This window comes from Diceros bicornis (assembly GCF_020826845.1).
Source record: "Diceros bicornis minor isolate mBicDic1 chromosome 35 unlocalized genomic scaffold, mDicBic1.mat.cur SUPER_35_unloc_1, whole genome shotgun sequence".
Lineage (NCBI taxonomy): Eukaryota > Metazoa > Chordata > Mammalia > Perissodactyla > Rhinocerotidae > Diceros > Diceros bicornis.
In genome coordinates this window covers 593,510-612,022 of record NW_026690912.1, presented here as the reverse complement: position 1 = coordinate 612,022, position 18,513 = coordinate 593,510, and the positions used below count along the sequence as shown (strand labels likewise).

The 18,513-nt window shown below is 38.7% G+C and overlaps 2 pseudogenes; one reads left to right on the top strand and one right to left on the bottom strand.

Moving 5' to 3' along the window:
* The window catches only part of LOC131402237 (adhesion G protein-coupled receptor E1-like), a 637,417-nt pseudogene that overhangs the window by 493,225 nt on the left and 125,679 nt on the right, over positions 1–18,513 (bottom strand).
* Positions 671–18,359, top strand: LOC131402244 (serine/threonine-protein kinase MARK2-like; annotated as a pseudogene).

Genomic DNA, 18,513 nt, shown 5'->3' with positions numbered 1-18,513 from the left:
ACACATTTATTTTGACCTGTACAGTTTTTGCGAAGATTGTATGATACTCTTTTATTCTTCTGTTCTTATGTGAGTATTTTCAAAACTTTGTCTCATTCAAGTGTATGAAGTTCTTGGTGATATGAATTAGTGTTTGATTAAAGGTAACCTTTTCCCCCCTTACTTGGTTTGACAAAGTATCTAATAAGACTCCGTTTTCTATTCTTGGAAGGTATATATATGTTATATATTACCATTTTTCTTTAGTTAGCTAGTTATCCGTAATGTGTATATATGTATCGCTACACAGCTGCAGTTAGTCTAAAAGTTTTATCACTCAGCAGATATTCTGATTTCTTCTGTCAAAAATAAGCACTGGTGTGCTGTAAATTCTAGTAAGTAGTCAGGAATGTAGTTAATGGAAGCCTAGGTATTTCTGATTGGCCTAGGTAGATTTGTATAAGTTCTAAATAGACTTATCTTTTTCTCTACAGGAAGTTTTCTTATTTTCTTAATATGTTTTCTTTAGGTGAATCAAAAAGGGTCCCAGGAAACCTGTGAATGTTGAAGAAAATTCGTCTGTGAATTTTTGGTATTCAAGGAGGAGTCAGTATTTATATTCATCTTTTAAACTGGGAAGATTTATATTTTATTTTAAAACTTGATATTTACAATGAATGGACACAGTGGTGAAGAAAGTGTTAGAAACAGTAGTGGAGAATCAAGGTAAGCACTTTATTATCAAGTATTTATTATGAAGAGAATGGAAAACTTGTGTGACTCTTTTTAGTTTTCTTAGTAGATGGCAGTTTTCAGGTTCAAATTCTTCCTCTTAGGTATCCAAACAGTAAAAAGTTTCTACTATAAGGAGCTTTGTTGATAATACAGGTTTTAGTTATTTTTTTCCTTTGAGATACACAAAAAAGAATTTAAGTATAGAAGTTTGGGTTACTTAAATCTCCTTGGAGGTATATATTGTTTGGGTTAATAACTGAAGCTAGAACAAGTAGGAAAAGAGATTTAAATTGATTTGACTGTTAGTGCACTCTCTAAATAAAGGCAATAAGAATTTCTTTCCTCATCTTTTTCTGGCATTTTATCTTCTACCTGTGCTGTCCAATATAGTAGCCACTAGCCACATGTGGCTGTTTAAATGTAAATTAATTAAAATTACACAATATTCAAAATTCAGTTACTCAGTCACACTAGACACATTTCAAATGCTGAATAGTCACATGTGGCTAGTGGCTACCATGATGGACGGTGCAGATAGAAAACATTACTATCACTACAAAAAGTTCTTTTGGACAATGCTGATCTGGATATTTGTTAAAGTATTGTTGCAACTCTTTTTTCCTCCTATTTTCTTTAATTTGAGTTTTAATTATATATGAGTGAGTTAAGAGTTCTTACTTGAGCCATGTCTTTTGAAGGAAGATATAGTTTATGGGAATAAGCCATATTAAGCTATTTTAATGTGAAAGAAGCCTCTTCAAATACAAAGACTCTTTAAATTCTTCTGTAGCCCCCAAATTTTGAGTTATCTGCATATTAATAATAAAGTCCATGTAGTTATATATACTTATCGTATGTAGAGATCAGGAATATGGACATTGGAGTGAGACTGCCTGGTTACTTATCCCCGTTCTACTTCTGGTTAGCTCTGTGAATTAGGACAAATTATTTAACCTCTGGGGCCAGCCCAATGACCTAGTGGTTAAGTTTGGTGTGGTCTGCTTCAGTGGCCCGGGTTCAGTTCCTGGGCACCGACCTACATCACTCATTGGTGACCATGCTGTGGCGGCGACCCACATACAAAATAGAGGAAGACTGGCACAGATGTTAGCTCAGGGTGAATCTTCCTCAAGCCAAAAGAGGAAGATTGGCAACACATCTTAGCTCAGGGCCAATCTTCCTCAGCAAAAGAGAGAGAGAAAAAGAAAAAATTAACTTCTGAGGCTTTGATTTTTGCAGTTTTGAAATGGGGATTACGGTATTAGTTATCTTATTTGAAGTTGAGGATTAAGTGAGATGCTACATCTAAATGTCTTAATATAGTTCCTGATATAATGAGCGCTCAATATTTGCTTATTATGATTAGCATTATGTTTTATGTAACATAGGGTACTAGATAACTAAAACATTAATTATAGTGATAGAGAAATGTGATGGACAAGAAACAGGAAAGTTTTGGCAGTTAGGAGGGTTTCAGAAAAAATGTTGGGGTAGAAAATGAAGCAGTGGTATATGTATTTGACCTGAGACTTGGGATTTTCTGGTCATTCTAGGAATACTTGAGTTTTTCAGCTTTCACAGGTGCACTGTTTGGATAACAAGAACATCATAGAGAAGAAGGCGTAGTTACAGAAAGCAGCATGATTTAGCAGAACAAGTGTTGGTCTGGAGTTACAAAACCTGAGTTGACACCATCTAACTAGTTCTCTGAATGATTTCTCAACTGTAAAGTAATTAAGAGTTGAACTAAATGATTTTGAAGTTTCATCCTATCACTTTTACAATGTGTAATAAAATTTTAGATAACAGAGTTTCTGGTGATTCTAGTCAAACTCTGTCATCTAAAACTTTATGAATCACCAGAGTTCAGAGGTAAATTAGAAGACTTTTGAATCTCAGTTTTGATTCAGATCTCTACAGGTATATTGACTATAGTAAGTGAATAGGAGAGTCACGTTGTCCCGCATTGTCTTATTCATTAGTGAGCAATGAAATGGTTGATAGGTAGAAATACCTAGAGGAGACACAGGAACAAAACTACCTGGAAAATAGGAAGTAAGCCTCTTGAGAGTAAATCCTCTTGTTGAGTATGCGGAGAGATCGCGTGCTGTTATATTCTGACCGCTTACCTGTTCGAGTAATCTTTTATATATTTTACTGCCGTATCTAAAGCAAAGGTGAGTAGTAAGTCAAATTAGATGGTATAGTTGAAAAAAGTTAAACCCTGTGAAAGCGGATTTACTTACAGGAGTCTTTTATAATGCATACTTATTTAAAATAATTGCAAAGCATATTCTGTAATTATTCTGAGTCACCATTTCTACCATACAAGGTATGTGCTTCTGAGAAGTATGATTGTCGAGTTATCTAATTCTTTCAACTGCCTTGGTGTTTGTTTATCAGGAGGAGGAAGACCTGCTTCTATTTTGCTTTCATTTTCTTCCTTACTGCTGTTATGCTATCCTTTTCCTTTGCTCTACTGTCATTGTTACTAACCCTGAGACCCCCTCCCCAAAGCTTTTATAACAAGGCAGTACAGAGAAGGGAGATTGTGCCTAGTTAGTTAAAAGAGTGAGGAGGTGAACTTTACAGACATAGGGATTTTCTTTCAAACAACAAAAGTTTCAATAACTATGAATGTTAATATAGAGTGATGAGAATAGAAATATGCTCTCCTTTTAAAATTAATATACACTGTAAATAGTTTTTAAAGTAAAATTTGATTTTTATTGGCTAGAATTTTTAAATGTATTTTTGCTTTAGCGTTTCTTTTTTCCTTTATGAAAATGAAGTTTATGAAATGAAATAGACTTAAGAAGTCATTTAGCATTTTTGGTTGGTATAATTAGCTTTCTACTAAAAAAATGGTTTTTTGATTCTTTCCGTGTAGAAAGCTCTCTATAACCATTGACTGAAGGGAAGAAGAATACATAGGAAAATGTCTCTTGGGCTGTGCTATAACGGACAGTTTTGAAACTTATTTACTAAGAAATCTGGGTCAGGATGCACCTGTACATCAGTTTCAGCTCAGCACAAAGTTTATTATGTAACTGAAGTTAAGCTTTCTGAAGATACTATGGGAAGATTTCAGAGCGTCAGTTCCTCACTGTGTGGATGTGTTGTTATTTGCAACCAAATTTTTCAAATCCTGGGTAGATATTTTTTATTTTAAAATTATCTTGAATGATGATTTACTCCAGGACTAGATTTATGGGTAAAGACCAGAAATATATTATCATATTTTGCTCATTTTTGGATGATTGATACATGCTTAATACTCAGAAGAATTTCTCTGCTTGCCTGTAGATTAAATTTTTAATAAAATGTTTGTCCATGTAAATTTGAGAATTTATTTGAATCACTTTAATTAGTCTCTGTCTATTATGCTCTTGAAAAATTCTTACAGGGTGAGGCAGGTGGTTAGTGATGTGCTGTAATGGTCTCAACCATTTAGAATTAGTCTCTAGCTGGCAATGGAGCTTTGTTGACTGTAACCCTTCAATTTCCTTGGCTTATAGAAAATATTTTAATTATCATTTTATGGTTCAAGAATCTTTGGATCTCAGCTTGTAAAGTGTTGTGGGTAGGCAGTGAATAGGGACTATGATCACTGGAAATGTTCTCAATGAAAACCTCCTTTTTAGAAATTCAGAGTTTAAAAGGCTTTTTAGAGGCTTTGAGAAGCCCTGGAGCCTCAATGACCTGTGACATTTAAGGAAAACCGATTCAGAGTTAATTTGAACACAGGGCACAGTCTGCACCATGGATCTGTTAGTGTCCTGTTGAATTCTACTATGGTATACTGTGTTTGGAAACATTGTGTTTATGTATACACATACCAGAAAGATTTCTTGCCATCAAAATCAGTTAGTTTCTTTCACTAAATAAATTTGAACAATTTTTAAAGTCAATACCAGTTAAAATGGTGTTTGCTGAGCTTATTTTGCAGTTATCTCAGAGTTTTAAAAAAAATGTCATTTTTTAAATTTCCAAAGTTTGTGTTAAGAAACATTTTAAGGAGGATGGGAAAGTGTGAAATCACAAAGCCAGAATAGCTAGAAATCATTGAGTTAAGGAAACTAGTTTTTAAAATTTTCTGTGATGTCATTAATTGCAGGAAAGTATGACTCTTTTACATCTCATTTTTTGTTATTCCCTATTTCTCGGTTCAGTATGTGCTTTCTTCATCGTTTCCTGTTTTTTCTCTCAAATATCCTGTGTATGCTACTAAATCTAAGATCATCTAAGATCGCTTCTTATCCTTTGAAAACTCAATAAATCGTTAAGCAGGAGCCTTAGTAATAGGATACTCTGTTTCCAAATAGAATTTACCAAATTAAAATTGTCACACAATTTCCTAGGATTGTGGTTAATCTAGGTTACTGTAAAGTATTTAGGCTTTTTTAACTGATAAGGCTAAGAGAATTGTATATGACTTGACTTTGCAAGACATTACTTTTATCTACATAGGTATGAGATCATGTGGGGGCAAACATTAATGTGTAGTTACCACTTTTTTGTACAGTAGCCTCCCCTTATCCACGAGGGATGTGTTACAAGACCCCAAGTGGATGCCTGAAACTGCGGATAATACAGAACCCTGTATATACTATATTCTTTCCTATGCATTCATACCTGTGATAAAGTCTAATTTATAAATTAGGCACAGTAAGAGATTAACAACAACAATAATAAAATAGAACCGTTATAACCGTATACTGTAAAAATAGTTCTGTGAATGTGGTCTCTCTCTCTCTCAAGATACCTTATTGTACTGTACTCACCCTTCCTCTTGTGAGGATGTGAGATGATACAATGCCTACATGTTGAGATGAAGTGAGGTGAATGATCTAGGCATTGTGATGTAGCGCTAGGTTAATATTGACCTTCTGACAATACATGAGGAGGATCATTGAGCCATGATGATGTTGATGGTTGGATGTCATAAGCAGATGATGTCCATGGTTGTTAGAACACAAGCACTGTGATACTGTGATAGTCAATCTGATAACTGAGATAGCTACTAAGTGACTAATGGGCAGGTAGCTTATGCAGCGTGGATACGCTGGACAAAGGGATGATTCACGTCCCAGGTGGGATGGAGCGAGATTTCATCATGCTACTCAGAACAGCACGAAATTTAAAACTTACGAAGTTGGGAATTTTCTATTTAATATTTTCAGACCACAGTTGACTGCAGGTAACTGAAACTGTGGAAGGCAAAACTGCGTATAAGCGGGGAAGACTGTACTGTTGAAATAGTTGCTTATTTAAGATCTTGACGACTGGTGGGTTACATATGATATAGTTGGGTTTAAAAATAAGAGTATTTTTTGTGGTGAAGAGATAAAGAATAGATGGAGAAAACTTTTTTGTATTTTTTTAAGGAAAATTTAAAAACATGCAGAAATAGAAAAGTTGCAGCCCAAATTTCAGTCCTTGGACCAGCAGCATTGGCGTCACTTGGGAGCTTGTTCAAAATGTAAAACCTTGGCCCCTACCCCAGACCTTCTGAATCAGAATCTTCATTTTAACAAGATTCTCCAGTAATTCGTATTCATATGAAATTCATACGCATATATATGAAGCGGTTCATTCAGCACCTTGCCGCTTTTTTTGTTACTGATGTTGTTATACATCGTTTTTATTTTCTGGGAACTCCCAAAGAACGGTGTCATAGGCCCTGCCATCAAGAGGCTGGGTACATTTCATTGCTCTAGAAACAATAATGCAACCAATAATCATTGAGCTCTTAACTCTGACTGAGCCAGGCATGGTGCACAGTACATGGTGCATTATGTGAATTTATCACAGTTCATCCTCACAAAACTCCTGTGATGTTCACAGTATTATGAGTCCCATTCTCTAGAAGGAGAAACCAGATTTATAACCATTAAAAAAAATAAAAAAAAAAAAGCTATTGGGGCCAGCCTGGTGGTGTAGTGGTTAAGTTCACGTGCTCTCCTTCCGCGGCCCAGGGTTCGCAGGTTCGGATCCTGGGCGCAGACGTATGCACCACTTATCAAGCCGTGCTGTGGCAAGTGTCCCACAGAAAATGGAGGAAGATGGGCACAGATGTTAGCCCAGGGCCAGTCTTCTTCAGCAAAAAGAGGAGGATTGGCAGCAGATGTTAGCTCAGGGCTAATCTTTCTCACCAAAAAAAAAAAATAAATTTCAAACTTCACTTGGATTTCATTGACTTTTCCATTAATGCTCTCTTTCTATTCCAGGATTCAACCCAGGGTACCATGTTATGTTTAATTGTCAGCTCTCTCCAGTGTCCTCTGTTCTGTGAGAGGTTCTTAGCCTTTGTTTGATTTCCTTAACAGTCATCAGAAGTACTGGCTAGGTGTCCTGTAGAATGTCCCCCAGTTTGGATTAGTCTGATATTTTTGTTAGGATCAACTAGGGTTATCAGTTTTTAGCACGAATATCACAGAGATGAAGTGTTCTTCCAGTCACATCGTATGGGGAGCATAATATCCACGTGACATTACTGTTGATGATAACGTCCATCACTTGGCCAAGGTAGTATTTGCCAGGTTTCTCCACTGTAAAGTTACTGTTTGTTTTTCCCTTTCCGTGCTGTATTCTTTGGAAGCAAGTGACTGTGTCTGGCTCACTCTCAAGGGGGTCGAGGGAGTGGGAATTAAGTTCCATCTCCTGCTGGGAGGGAGTATCTACATATATTATAATGGAATTCTTCTGTAGAGAAGTCATTTCTCCCCCGTTTAGTCACTCATTCATTTATATAAGCATGGACTTATGTATATGTATTTTATACTTTGGGCTATAATCCAATAAATTTATTTTGTTGCTCAAATTGTTCTAGCTTTGCCCCTTGTGAGCTTTCTTTCGAGTTGGCTTCTGTGTCCTTTTTACACATTCCCATTCTTTTGCCCTCGAGTCACTCATTTCTCCAAAGAGCTCTGGTTCCTTTTATTGGAGAAAAGGGTATTAGAAAGCAGATTTGGGTGCGGGGTATGCTCATTGCTACTCAGGTGTCACTACTTCTAGGCCCTCTCAGCAGACAAAGCAGACAGAGCTAGTAACATATGTATATATAGTAAAGCACGTCTATGGGCATATCTACAGTTCTTTCTGTATCTGTCCATCTGTATACATATTAAGGTAAACTTGAGTTTGTACTGATGTCTCCAGCTATAATCCTGAACTACAGGATTCATCCTAACCTTCCTTTCTTGCTCCTTTATAATTTCTATCTCCAACAGAGAAACCTGGTTCCCACCATCCTCTACCTACCATCCATACTCTTCACCCTCAGCATATGGGTAAAGCAGGTGCAGAATTGCTAGGCTATTCTCACAGAAGAAACAAATTTACCAACTAGAATACAGTGTTTACGTACAGTGTACAGTTCCTATTATATTTAGCCTTACAGTTTCTAGTCAAAACACCCGTTTTCCAAAGTTACTCAAGTTAGCTTCTGCCCCCCAACCCCCTTCAGTATGATGATATCATAAATTTATAATAATGTTAGATTCATTTGTCACAGTTTGCATTCCATCCTGGGATACTCAGTCACATGGGTTGATTTTTTTTAAACTTGCACGTATTACATACACTCTGTGCTACACGGTTTTGTGGGCTTTGACAAATGCATAGAATCATTTATTCTCCGCCACAGTACTGTCAGAATGATTCCTGGCTACCACTGATTTGTTGTCCTTGCCTACAGTTTTGCCTTTTCCAGAATGTCATACGATGGAAGCATGCAACATATGGCTTTCTGTCTCTTTCGCTTAGCAAAATGAGTTTGATGCAAATTAAGGTATAATTTACATGCAGTTTAACGTACAGATCTTAAGTGTACAGTTTAATGCATTTTGATAAATGCATACACCTGTGTAACCTATTCCTCTATCAAGATATAGAACATTTTTCTCACCCCATAAAGTTCCTTCTTGTCCCTTCCCAGTCAAGCCCAGCTACTGCCTCACCTCCCTTACCTCACACTTTGATGCAACCACTGTTCTGATTTTTTCCCCCAACAGAGATTATTTTCTGCCTGTTCTAGAAACCTATATAAATAGAATCATATAGTATTTACTCCTTTCTGTCTGGCTTCTTTTGCTTGGCATATTCCTACAAAAAATTTTAATTAATTCACAATAGAAGATGAAATACATATACAGTCTTTCCTATATACCAGGAAGTTTCATAAGTGCTTTACATATATCAACCAATTGAATCCTTAATACAAGTCTACGAAGTAGGCACTCTCATGTTCCCATTTTACAGATGAAGAAACTGGAGCACAAAACATGTTACTTGCCTGAGGTGAGCAGGTTATTAAGTGGTAGAGTCTAGACTTGAACGCAAATGGTCTCTCTCCAGAGTCCATACTCTTAAACTCTATGCTACAGAGCACTGCCTGAGTACCGGGTATGATTTGTGGCACAAGATCTACAGTAATGGATCACACACACAGTCGTTGCCATCATGGTGCTTACAACCTAGTGGGGGTTGGGATGGAATAAATATTAGTCAAATAAATAAGTATATATAGAGTTAATTGGATGGTGATATGTGCTATTGAGACGAATATCTCCCAATAATGATAAGAAATGTGGGAATTGGAGACTTGCTCATTTATCTGGAGTGAGAATGAAAGCCTCTCTGTTCAGGGGACACTTGAGCAGAGACCTAAGTGAACTGAGAGTGAGCCATGTGGCTACATTGGGGGATATCAGTCTAGGCAGTACAGAGACCCTGACATTGAATTGTGCTGGGGTGAGGGAGCTACAGCAAGACCAGTATGGCTACAGTGGATGGAGCAAATAGGGGAGTGGTGGAAGGTGAGGTCAGTGATGTGATGAATCCTGATTATTTGGGGGCCCTGTAGGAAATGGTACAGACTTTCCATTATGCTCTCCATGCACTGATGTGTCACTAGGCCAGAATGATTCATGTTAACAGGACTAGGGTGTAGGGAAACCAAAGAGGGATACTGCATATTCAGTCACTGGAAGAGCAAGGAAGAAAAGGTGAGGGGAGGGGGGTGAGTCTGGGGTCATAGTGGGCAGAGGGGAGACAGCTGTACCACAGGGGCTGAGAAGAGCTCAAGGGTAACATCTGGACCCCAGTTCTCCTGCAGGGATATAGTCACGGCATGGACTCACTCTCCTCCATCCCTCTGATCTCCTATCTGGGCTCCCCGCTGACCAACCCAAACAGAAGCCTAAAGCAAATGAGCTCTTTGATATAGACCATCAACCTCCCCAAGCACAGAGCAGCGTAGACTAGAGGGGAGAGTGCCAGTGTTTGCCATTCCTTATATACAGAGTGTTCCTCTGCAGTGTATTTCTCATGTGTGTCTTTAAGGATGAGGGTCCTCTGAAGGGTTTTCCATTTTGATGATATTCATAGAGTTTTCCCTTAGTGTAAATTGTGACGTGACTCCCGAAGGCTATCACTGAAGGCTTTCCTATAGCTATTGCATTCTTTAGGTTTCTCCCCAGTAGGTCATCTTCTGGCACACAGTAGAGTCAGAGTTTGTGTTGAAGGTTTTACCACATAGAGTGCACTTAGAAGGCTTCTCTCCAGAGTGAGTTAACGTGTGGGTTATTGAATGCTACTCCATATTGTCAGATTAGAAGGATGAGGGTGTGCTGAAGGCTTTTCTTCACTGAAGGCCAGACTCCAAGAGGATTCCCAGTGATCTCTGTCTCCTGGTATTCATATCCTGTGTAGTTCCCTCCCACTGTGTGGCAGGATCAGTCTGGGTGACCAACACAATCCAGATGAAGAGAGAATATGGCCTTCTGAGGCTAGGTCATAAAAGACTTATGGCTTCTGCATGGGCTCTTTTGGATCACCTCCTTTGGAGGGAACCTGCTTCCATATTGTGATGATACTCAGCACCATGGAGAGACCTACATAAGGAGAAACTGAAGGACTCCTGCCAACAACTGGCACTAATTTGCAAGGGATATGAGTAAGCTACCTTGGAAGTGGACCCTTCAGTCCCAAAGACTTTAGATGACTGCAGTTCTGGTTGACATCTTGTTTCTCATGAGAGATCCTGAGCTAGAACTACATAGTTAATCCATTCCTGAACTCCTGACCTACAGAAATTGAGAGATAATAAATGCTTGTTATTTTGAACCACTAAATTTTAGGGATAATTTATTACACGACAAATAATTTATACATGCAATGTGAGTCCCGAAGATGCCCGAGGGATGGAAGATCAATGAATGCTTTCCCACAGTTATTATATTCATATCTACCTATTATGAATTCTCTTATGCACAGAAAGGTAAGAGTTAGTGGTGAAAGATTTCCCACAGTGATTGCATTCCTATGGTTTTTCTCCAGTGTGAGTTCTCACAAGTTTCTTAACAGATGAGAGATTATTAAAAGCTTTCCCACAGTCACTGCCCTCGTAGGCTTTCTCTCCGTTATGTATTCTCTTGTGCACAGTAAGAGAAAAGCTACTGCTGCAGGATATCCCACGCTCATTACACTCATAGGGTTTTTCTCCAGTATGAGTTCTCACATGCTGTGTCAGATGTGAGCTCTTCCTAAAGGCTCTACAACAATCATGACATTCATAAGGTTTCTCCCTGTATGCATTCTATTGTGGACAGTAAGGGAGGAGCTCGTGCTGAAGCCTTTCCACAGTGATTACATTTGTAACGATTCTCCCCAGTATGAACTCTCCTGTGCCTTTTGAGGATACATCTAGTGCGGAAGATGTGAAAACACTGGTTACATTCATAGGGCTTTTCTCCAGTGTGAATTCTCACATGAAGTCTAAGGGATGAGGGATTACTGAAGGCTTTCGCACAGTCACTGCATTCATAGGGTTTCTCCCCATTATGTATTCTCTTATGAACAGTGAGGTAAGAACTGCTGCTGAAGGATTTGCCACATTGATTGCAATCATAGGGTTTTTCTCCAGTATGAATTCTCTTGTGCTGAGTAAGATTAGATTTTGTGCTGAAGACTTTAAAACACTGATTACACTTGTTGAGTTTCACTCCAAGATGACTTCTCTCCTGTTGATTAAGAAATGAATGCTAACTATAATTTATAATATTTTTAATATTCAATGCTATCATAGGAATTTTTCTTCCAGGAATTCTGCTATGTATAACATCATTATAATTGGTGTTTTTGCCACTTTGAGTGCCTGTATATGATTTCTGCTGGTTTGAGTTCTCAGAAGTTAAAAAAGATGGATGCTTTGCCATAAGTCCTTATCAGATTCACAGAGCATCTTCTGATAAGTTTAAGACAAATTTATGTTTGAAACACTCAATATCTGAGTCACATTTATGGAAACATTTACTTGTGTGAACACTCAGGGAAGAAAACATTTTGGAGATAACTTATGCTTCTCTCCAAATTCACAAGAGTTTCAGGGTATCTCTCCAGAGGGACAACTTTTTCTTGGGAAAATGAATCCCTTGGTAACTTTGTGGCTTTTCTAATTTATGGTATTTTCCTACTGTGGAAAATCAGAAATCTTACCATTTTTAAACCTTTAGATTGTTCTTCTCTAAAAACATGCTGCTTAGAAGTTAACCCTTGGACTTTAAGTAGAGTCTCCAAATCCGAAACAAATTGAAAAGAAATTTAAGTTGATGAAGTAAAGAAAAGGTAAAATGCACACATTAGTGAAGGTAGACCCGAAGGAGTTAGAGATTTTCAGGAGGTTTACAATGAAAGGGACACGAGTGTGAAAATTTTAGGTTTGTATTAAAGACTCTAGAAAGATTGAGATTGATGCTGATGGAAAGAAGGAATTGTCAGGAATGTAAAGTGAGAAGGAACTAGACAAAGAGCTCATATGAGACTTAAATTTAAGAAGGAAGAGAGAGATCTTTTTCCCCCCTCTGAGGCCAAAGTAAAGTATGAGATAATGAACAGAAAGTTAGAGAAAAAGAAAAGGAGGTCCACGAGGAGGCTCATACTAAACGTTTTTGGCCTTCTTGTCGGAAAAAAGGGCATTTTACAAATGTCTCTGATGGACATTTCCTAATGTAATACTCCAAACTGTCAAGCCACAGGCCAGAGAGGTTCCTGACAAAGACTCATATATACCTAGTGCTCACCTGGACAGGTGCCTGGGAGAATTCCTCTTTCCTCTGTCCTCGCTTTATCTTCTTGCTCCAATTCGGAAAGCAGACTAGGTTTATCAACTTGATTTCCTATACATGGAGAAAAGACATATGATGTAGGGGACTCTGCATGGGACAAGAAGCCTCACCATGGAACTGAGGCCCACACTTCTATAGATGAGCAGGTGTGACTTTAGGAGCAGCAGTACAATTATCCTTAAATTCTAACAAATATAGTAAAACTATCTTTCACCAAGAAAAAAAAATGCAAGCATCCTCAGTCAATATCCAGGGTGACGGGGGATAACTGGTCCCAGAAGTTCATGCCCAGTTTCAAATACAGACTTAAAAGCCCCAAAGCTTTTATCCATGGAGAACATGAAGTCAGGCCAAGGAGTAGATCTTCAGTTGATAGGGAAGGCATTAGACCACAAGCTCCAGGATGGTAGGGACCTAATTCCCTAATTCCTAATTCCTAGCACAGACCTCATTCACCACCATATTCCTAATTCCTAGCACAGACCCAGGAACATAAAGGTGCTTAAGAAAGACTTGTGAGAAGTGATGTCAGTTATTTCCCTTCTTCTACTGATTTGGGGCTTTGTTCTTCTTTTTCCAGTTCCTTTAGGTGCACTCTTAGATTGTTTGTTTGAGATTTTTTTTGTTTGTTGAGATAGGCCTGTATTGCTATAAACTTCCCTCTTAGAACCGCTTTTTCTGTATCCCATAAATTCTGGCATGTCGTATTTTCATTTTCATTTGTCTCCAGGTATTTTTTGATTTCCCCTTTGATTTCTTCGTTGACCCATTCGTTGTTCAGTAGCATTTTGTTTAATCTCCACCTATTTGTGGCTTTTCTGAATTTCTTCCTACAGCTGATTTCTAGTTTCATACCATTGTGGTCAAAAGATGCTTGGTATTATTTCAATCTTCTTAAATTTATGGAGACTTGTTTTGTGGTCTAATATGTGATCAATCCTGGAGAATGTTCCATGCGCATTTGAAAAGAATGTGTATTCTTTGGTTTTTGGATGGAATGTTCTGTATATATCTACTAGGTCCATCTGTTCTAGTGTGTCCTAAGGCCAATATTTCCTTATTGATCTTCTATTTGGATGATCTGTCCATTGGTGTAAGTGGAGTGTTAAAGTCCCCTATTATTATTGTGTTACTGTCTATTTCTCTTTTTATGTCTGTTAATAATTGCTTTATATATTTAGGTGCTCCTACGTTTGGTGCATAGATATTTACAAGTGTTATATCCTCTTGTTTGATTGTTCCCTTGATCATTATGTAACGCCCTTCTTTGTCTCTTTTTACAGTTTTTGTTTTAAAGTCTATTTTGTCTGATATGATTATTGCTACCCCAGCTTTGTTTTCATTGCCATTTGCGTGGAGTATCTTTTTCCATCCCTTCACTTTCAGTTTGTGAGTGTCTTTAGGTCTGAAGTGTGTCTCTTGTATGCAGCATATATATGGGTCTTGTTGTTTTATCCAGTCAGCCACCCTATGCCTTTTAATTGGAGCATTTAGTCCATTGATGTTTAAAGTAGCTATTGATAAGTATGTACTTACCGCCATTTTTTAACTTTTTTCTTTGTTTTAGTAGTCCTTCTCTGTTCCTTTCTTCTTCTCTTGCTCTCTTCCTTTGTGGTTTGATGGCTTTCTTTAGTGTTATGTTTGGGTTCCTTTCTCATAGTTTTTTGTGTATTTATTATAGGTTTCTGGTTTGTGATTACCATGGGGTCCATATACGGTAACTTTGGGGCTGCTCCCCGGCGGCCATGAAGTGCTGCAGCTTGTGAAGGTGGCGTTTTTTCTCTCCAGAATGGAATTTCTACCTCTTCCACCTCAGTCAGGATTGTGGTTTGTTGCAGGAGTTCCTCTTATCTAATTTTCAGTTCTCTCTCAGGGGTAATTTTTCTGCAAGTAGTTGTAAATTGGCTGTGTCCGTGGGAGGAGGTGGTTTCAGAGTCTGCTCATGCCACCATCTTGACTTCTCTCTCTCTGTGTAGGTTTACTCTTAGTGTTGTACATTCTATGGGTTTTGACAAATGTATAATAACATGTGTCCATCATTATAGTATCACAGAGAATAGTTTCACTGCCCTAAAAATCCTCTGCTCCGCCTACTCATCCCTCTTTCCCCTCTAACCCTTGGCAACTGATCTTTTTACTGTCTCCATAGTTTTGTCTTTTCCAGAATGTCATATAGTTGTGATCATACAGTATGTAGCCTTTCTAGACTAGCTTATTTCACTTAATGATATGAACAGTCACATTTTTTACCACAGCTCTGTGCTTGATATACTACTGTTTACTTAATGATTTTCTTTCACAGTCAAGTCTGAGGACACCTGTGTACCTGAGTGTGGACACTTTGAAGAGGGGAAGAGGGATGTGCTCCTTAATGTAGCATCTCAAGAGGGCCCTATGTGGGGGGAGGTGCCCAGCCCATCAGCTGTCACTGTTCAAAACTTTCTGGCCTTGCCCAGGGAGTTACAAGGTGGCCAGGAGTGCAAATCCACAGAACCTTATCCAGTCCCCCCCCACCACCACCAATGCTGTACCATTGTGTCTAAAAGCAGCTATAGCTGGGATATACTAAGTAATAAAAAGGAACAACCTACTGATACACGCAACACTTTGGATGGATCTTAAGGACATTACATTGAGTGAAAAAAAGCCAGTTTCAAAATGAAATTACACTGTATGATTTCCCTTACATAACATTCTCAAAATAACAAAATTATAGAGATGGAGAATAGATAAGTGGTTGCCAGGCTTGGGGAAGGGGAGGGAGGGATGACAATAACGGGGCAACAGGCAGGTGATGGAACAGTGTCTTGATTGTTGCGGTGCTTGTGCACATCTACAATTGGAATAAGTTGCCTGCGGCTGCACATGCGCACACAACACAAATGACTGCATGTAGAAACTGGTGAGAGAATCAGGCCTGTAATCTAGGAACAGTATTGTCCCAGTGTCAGTCTCTGGCTTTTCATTGTACTGTAGTTGTGATGTCACCACTGGACAAGCTGCTTGAAGGGCACTCAAGAGTCTGTACTATTTTTGCAACTTCCTATGAGTTAACACTTATTTCAAAATAAAAAATACCTTTTAAAAAAGCAGCTTAAGTTTACAATTATTTCAAAATGAAAAGTTTAATTTAAAAAAGCAGTGATCAGCTGAGTTGCAGTTCATTGTATATGACAACTAAAATAAGGAAATGTTAAACAGTTTCAGAGATTCAACTAGTGTTAGCCCACATCAAATAATAATTTAAAAAATCCCTTTAGCTTCAAACATCAGAACAAATAACTTCAGCTTATCTAAACTGCAGGATGCCATCCTGTGCCATTCAAAGTAAATGAGGATTAAAGTCGTGAACAAGAAACTGTCAAAGATAAACAAAGCTGGACACTAGTTAAGATGGTAAAGACAGATTTTATTTATTATGTCTTTTAAATGGTAAATATAGATTTTATTCAGGAACTATTGCAATACAGGAAAAGAGACCTCAGTTTAGCACTGGGCTCCATTCCAAATAAAAGATAGGCAAATGGGGATTTATAGCCAAGGAGCAGGGTCGGGACACTGGAAGGAAATTACTAAGAGGAAACATCAGGGATAAGGGGTTCTGGTTAAAGAGACCCAACAGGATTCCTGCTGGAGGCAGACCAGGGTGATCAGATACCAAGGATTGGGATGAGGAGTTTGATCAGATATCAAGGGTGTGGGGTTCTCTCTAAACTGATTTGGCAAGATTCTTGCTACAACTGGACAATTCAGGCCGGACACTGACAGATGCCAAGGTTGAGGCCTCGAGGGCTTAGAGGAGCCTGACTAGAGTTTAGTCAAGTAGAGAGTCTCTGTCAATGGTATTGTGAAGCCAGTAAAATTGTGGTATCATTTTGACACTGCTCAGAGTTTAAAGAAAAATGAATTGAATTATTTTAAGTGCATGCATTAGGAGCTCTTTTAAAGCCAGAAATTACTGTAGATTTTCAAACTTGAAATGAAAAGGCTAATGAAGCATCCCACAGGTTATAATTTCTAATAAGGTAAATATTAATCTCTACAACCCACATAAACAACAAGCTCTTTAGGGGTCCCTTTATGTTTTTAAAAAAGAGATCTTGAGACAAAAAGTGAGAAAACCACTGCTAATAATGCCTAGTCATGATAGGTCCATTTCTTGTTCTGAGCTCATAAAGACCCATTGTGAGGGAATCCCAAGCCCGTATGTAAGTCCCTGGCTAGGCCTACATTTTTGGTTCTTTTAGCCCAGGACAGTGGTTTTTGGTGACCTCAGGGACTTTGATCATAGTTGGCTTATTTCCTCTGTTCTTTTTTTTTCATTTGTTTATTTTTCTTTATTCTTTTTCTCTTTTTTTATATAGTTTGTTAGTATTGTTAGTTAATATTGTGAGTAGTGCTAGCAGTAGGTCACCATGCTGCAAGGCCTCAAGGCCATCTCTGCTGATAAGGAGACCCATATGGACAGTTACTGGTGCCTCAAGACATTGGCCAGTGCAGCTTTGCTAAAGTGAAGTTGGCCCAGCACATACATCCTGACTGAGACAGAGGTGGCCATGAAGGTTATCAACTAGAGTTAGTAGAGCTCTTTCAGCCTCCAGAGACTGTTCTGTGAATCACCTCAACATGGCAAAACTATGCGAAGTGATTGATTCAGTGGAATCGCTATACCTGGTCATGGAGTACATTAGCAAAGGAGAGGTGTTCCATCATCTATTGGACCACGATGACATGAAAGAGAAAGAGGCCTGAGGCAAATTCTGGCAGATAATGTCTTCTGTGCAGTACTACCACCAGAAGGGCATTGCCCACAGGGACCTAATGGCAGAGAACCTGCTTTTCGATGCTGACCTGATCATAAAAATGCCAGACCTTGGCTTAAGCAATGAGTTTACCTTTGGAACAAACTGGATTCCTTCTGTGGCAGTCCCCCTCGTGCTGCCCTAGAATGATGGATGTGTGAAGTCCGCAGTCATCTTCTTACACGTTCACTGGGTCCCTACCTTTCAATGGACAGAACTTCAGGGAGCTGCACTAATGGGTACTGAACAGAATATACCATATTTGTTTCTTCATATTCATGGAATGTGAAAATCTGCTCAAGAAATTCCTGATCCTCAACCCTAGTGAGAGAGGCACTTTAGCAGAAATTGCAAAGGACCCGCAGATGAATAGGGACCATGAAGAGGAACTGAAGCCTCATATCAAGCCACCTCCTGACTATAGGGACCCCTGGCTGAGTTGATGGCATTGACCTTATCCAAAGAGGCAGCCAGTTATGTCTCCAGCAAAAATGAGTTTATTCGCAATCAGCAAAGAATTACAATTTGAGGTCTGCAACCATGGCAAGCCATGTTCAAGACTCCAGCAGCAAAGGGAGGAGAAACTTGTATACAGGGGAAGAAGAAGTTGGGAGGTCTATTGTAAACAAAGAGTCCATTGGAGGAGACTGGGAGTGTGAAGTGTAGTGGCTGAGTTGTGACAGTCTCACTGGCTGAGCTTCTTGCCAGTCAAGAAAGGAAGTTTCTTTTCTTCCTATTGGGCTCTGCTATCAACATAGGGTGTGAGAGCTCCCCCTTTTGACCTCCTGACTCCATTGTAATGAGGTTTCCATTAATTAATTTCCACAATGGTGTCTATGGGCTACACATGAGATGAGATCCAGGACTCA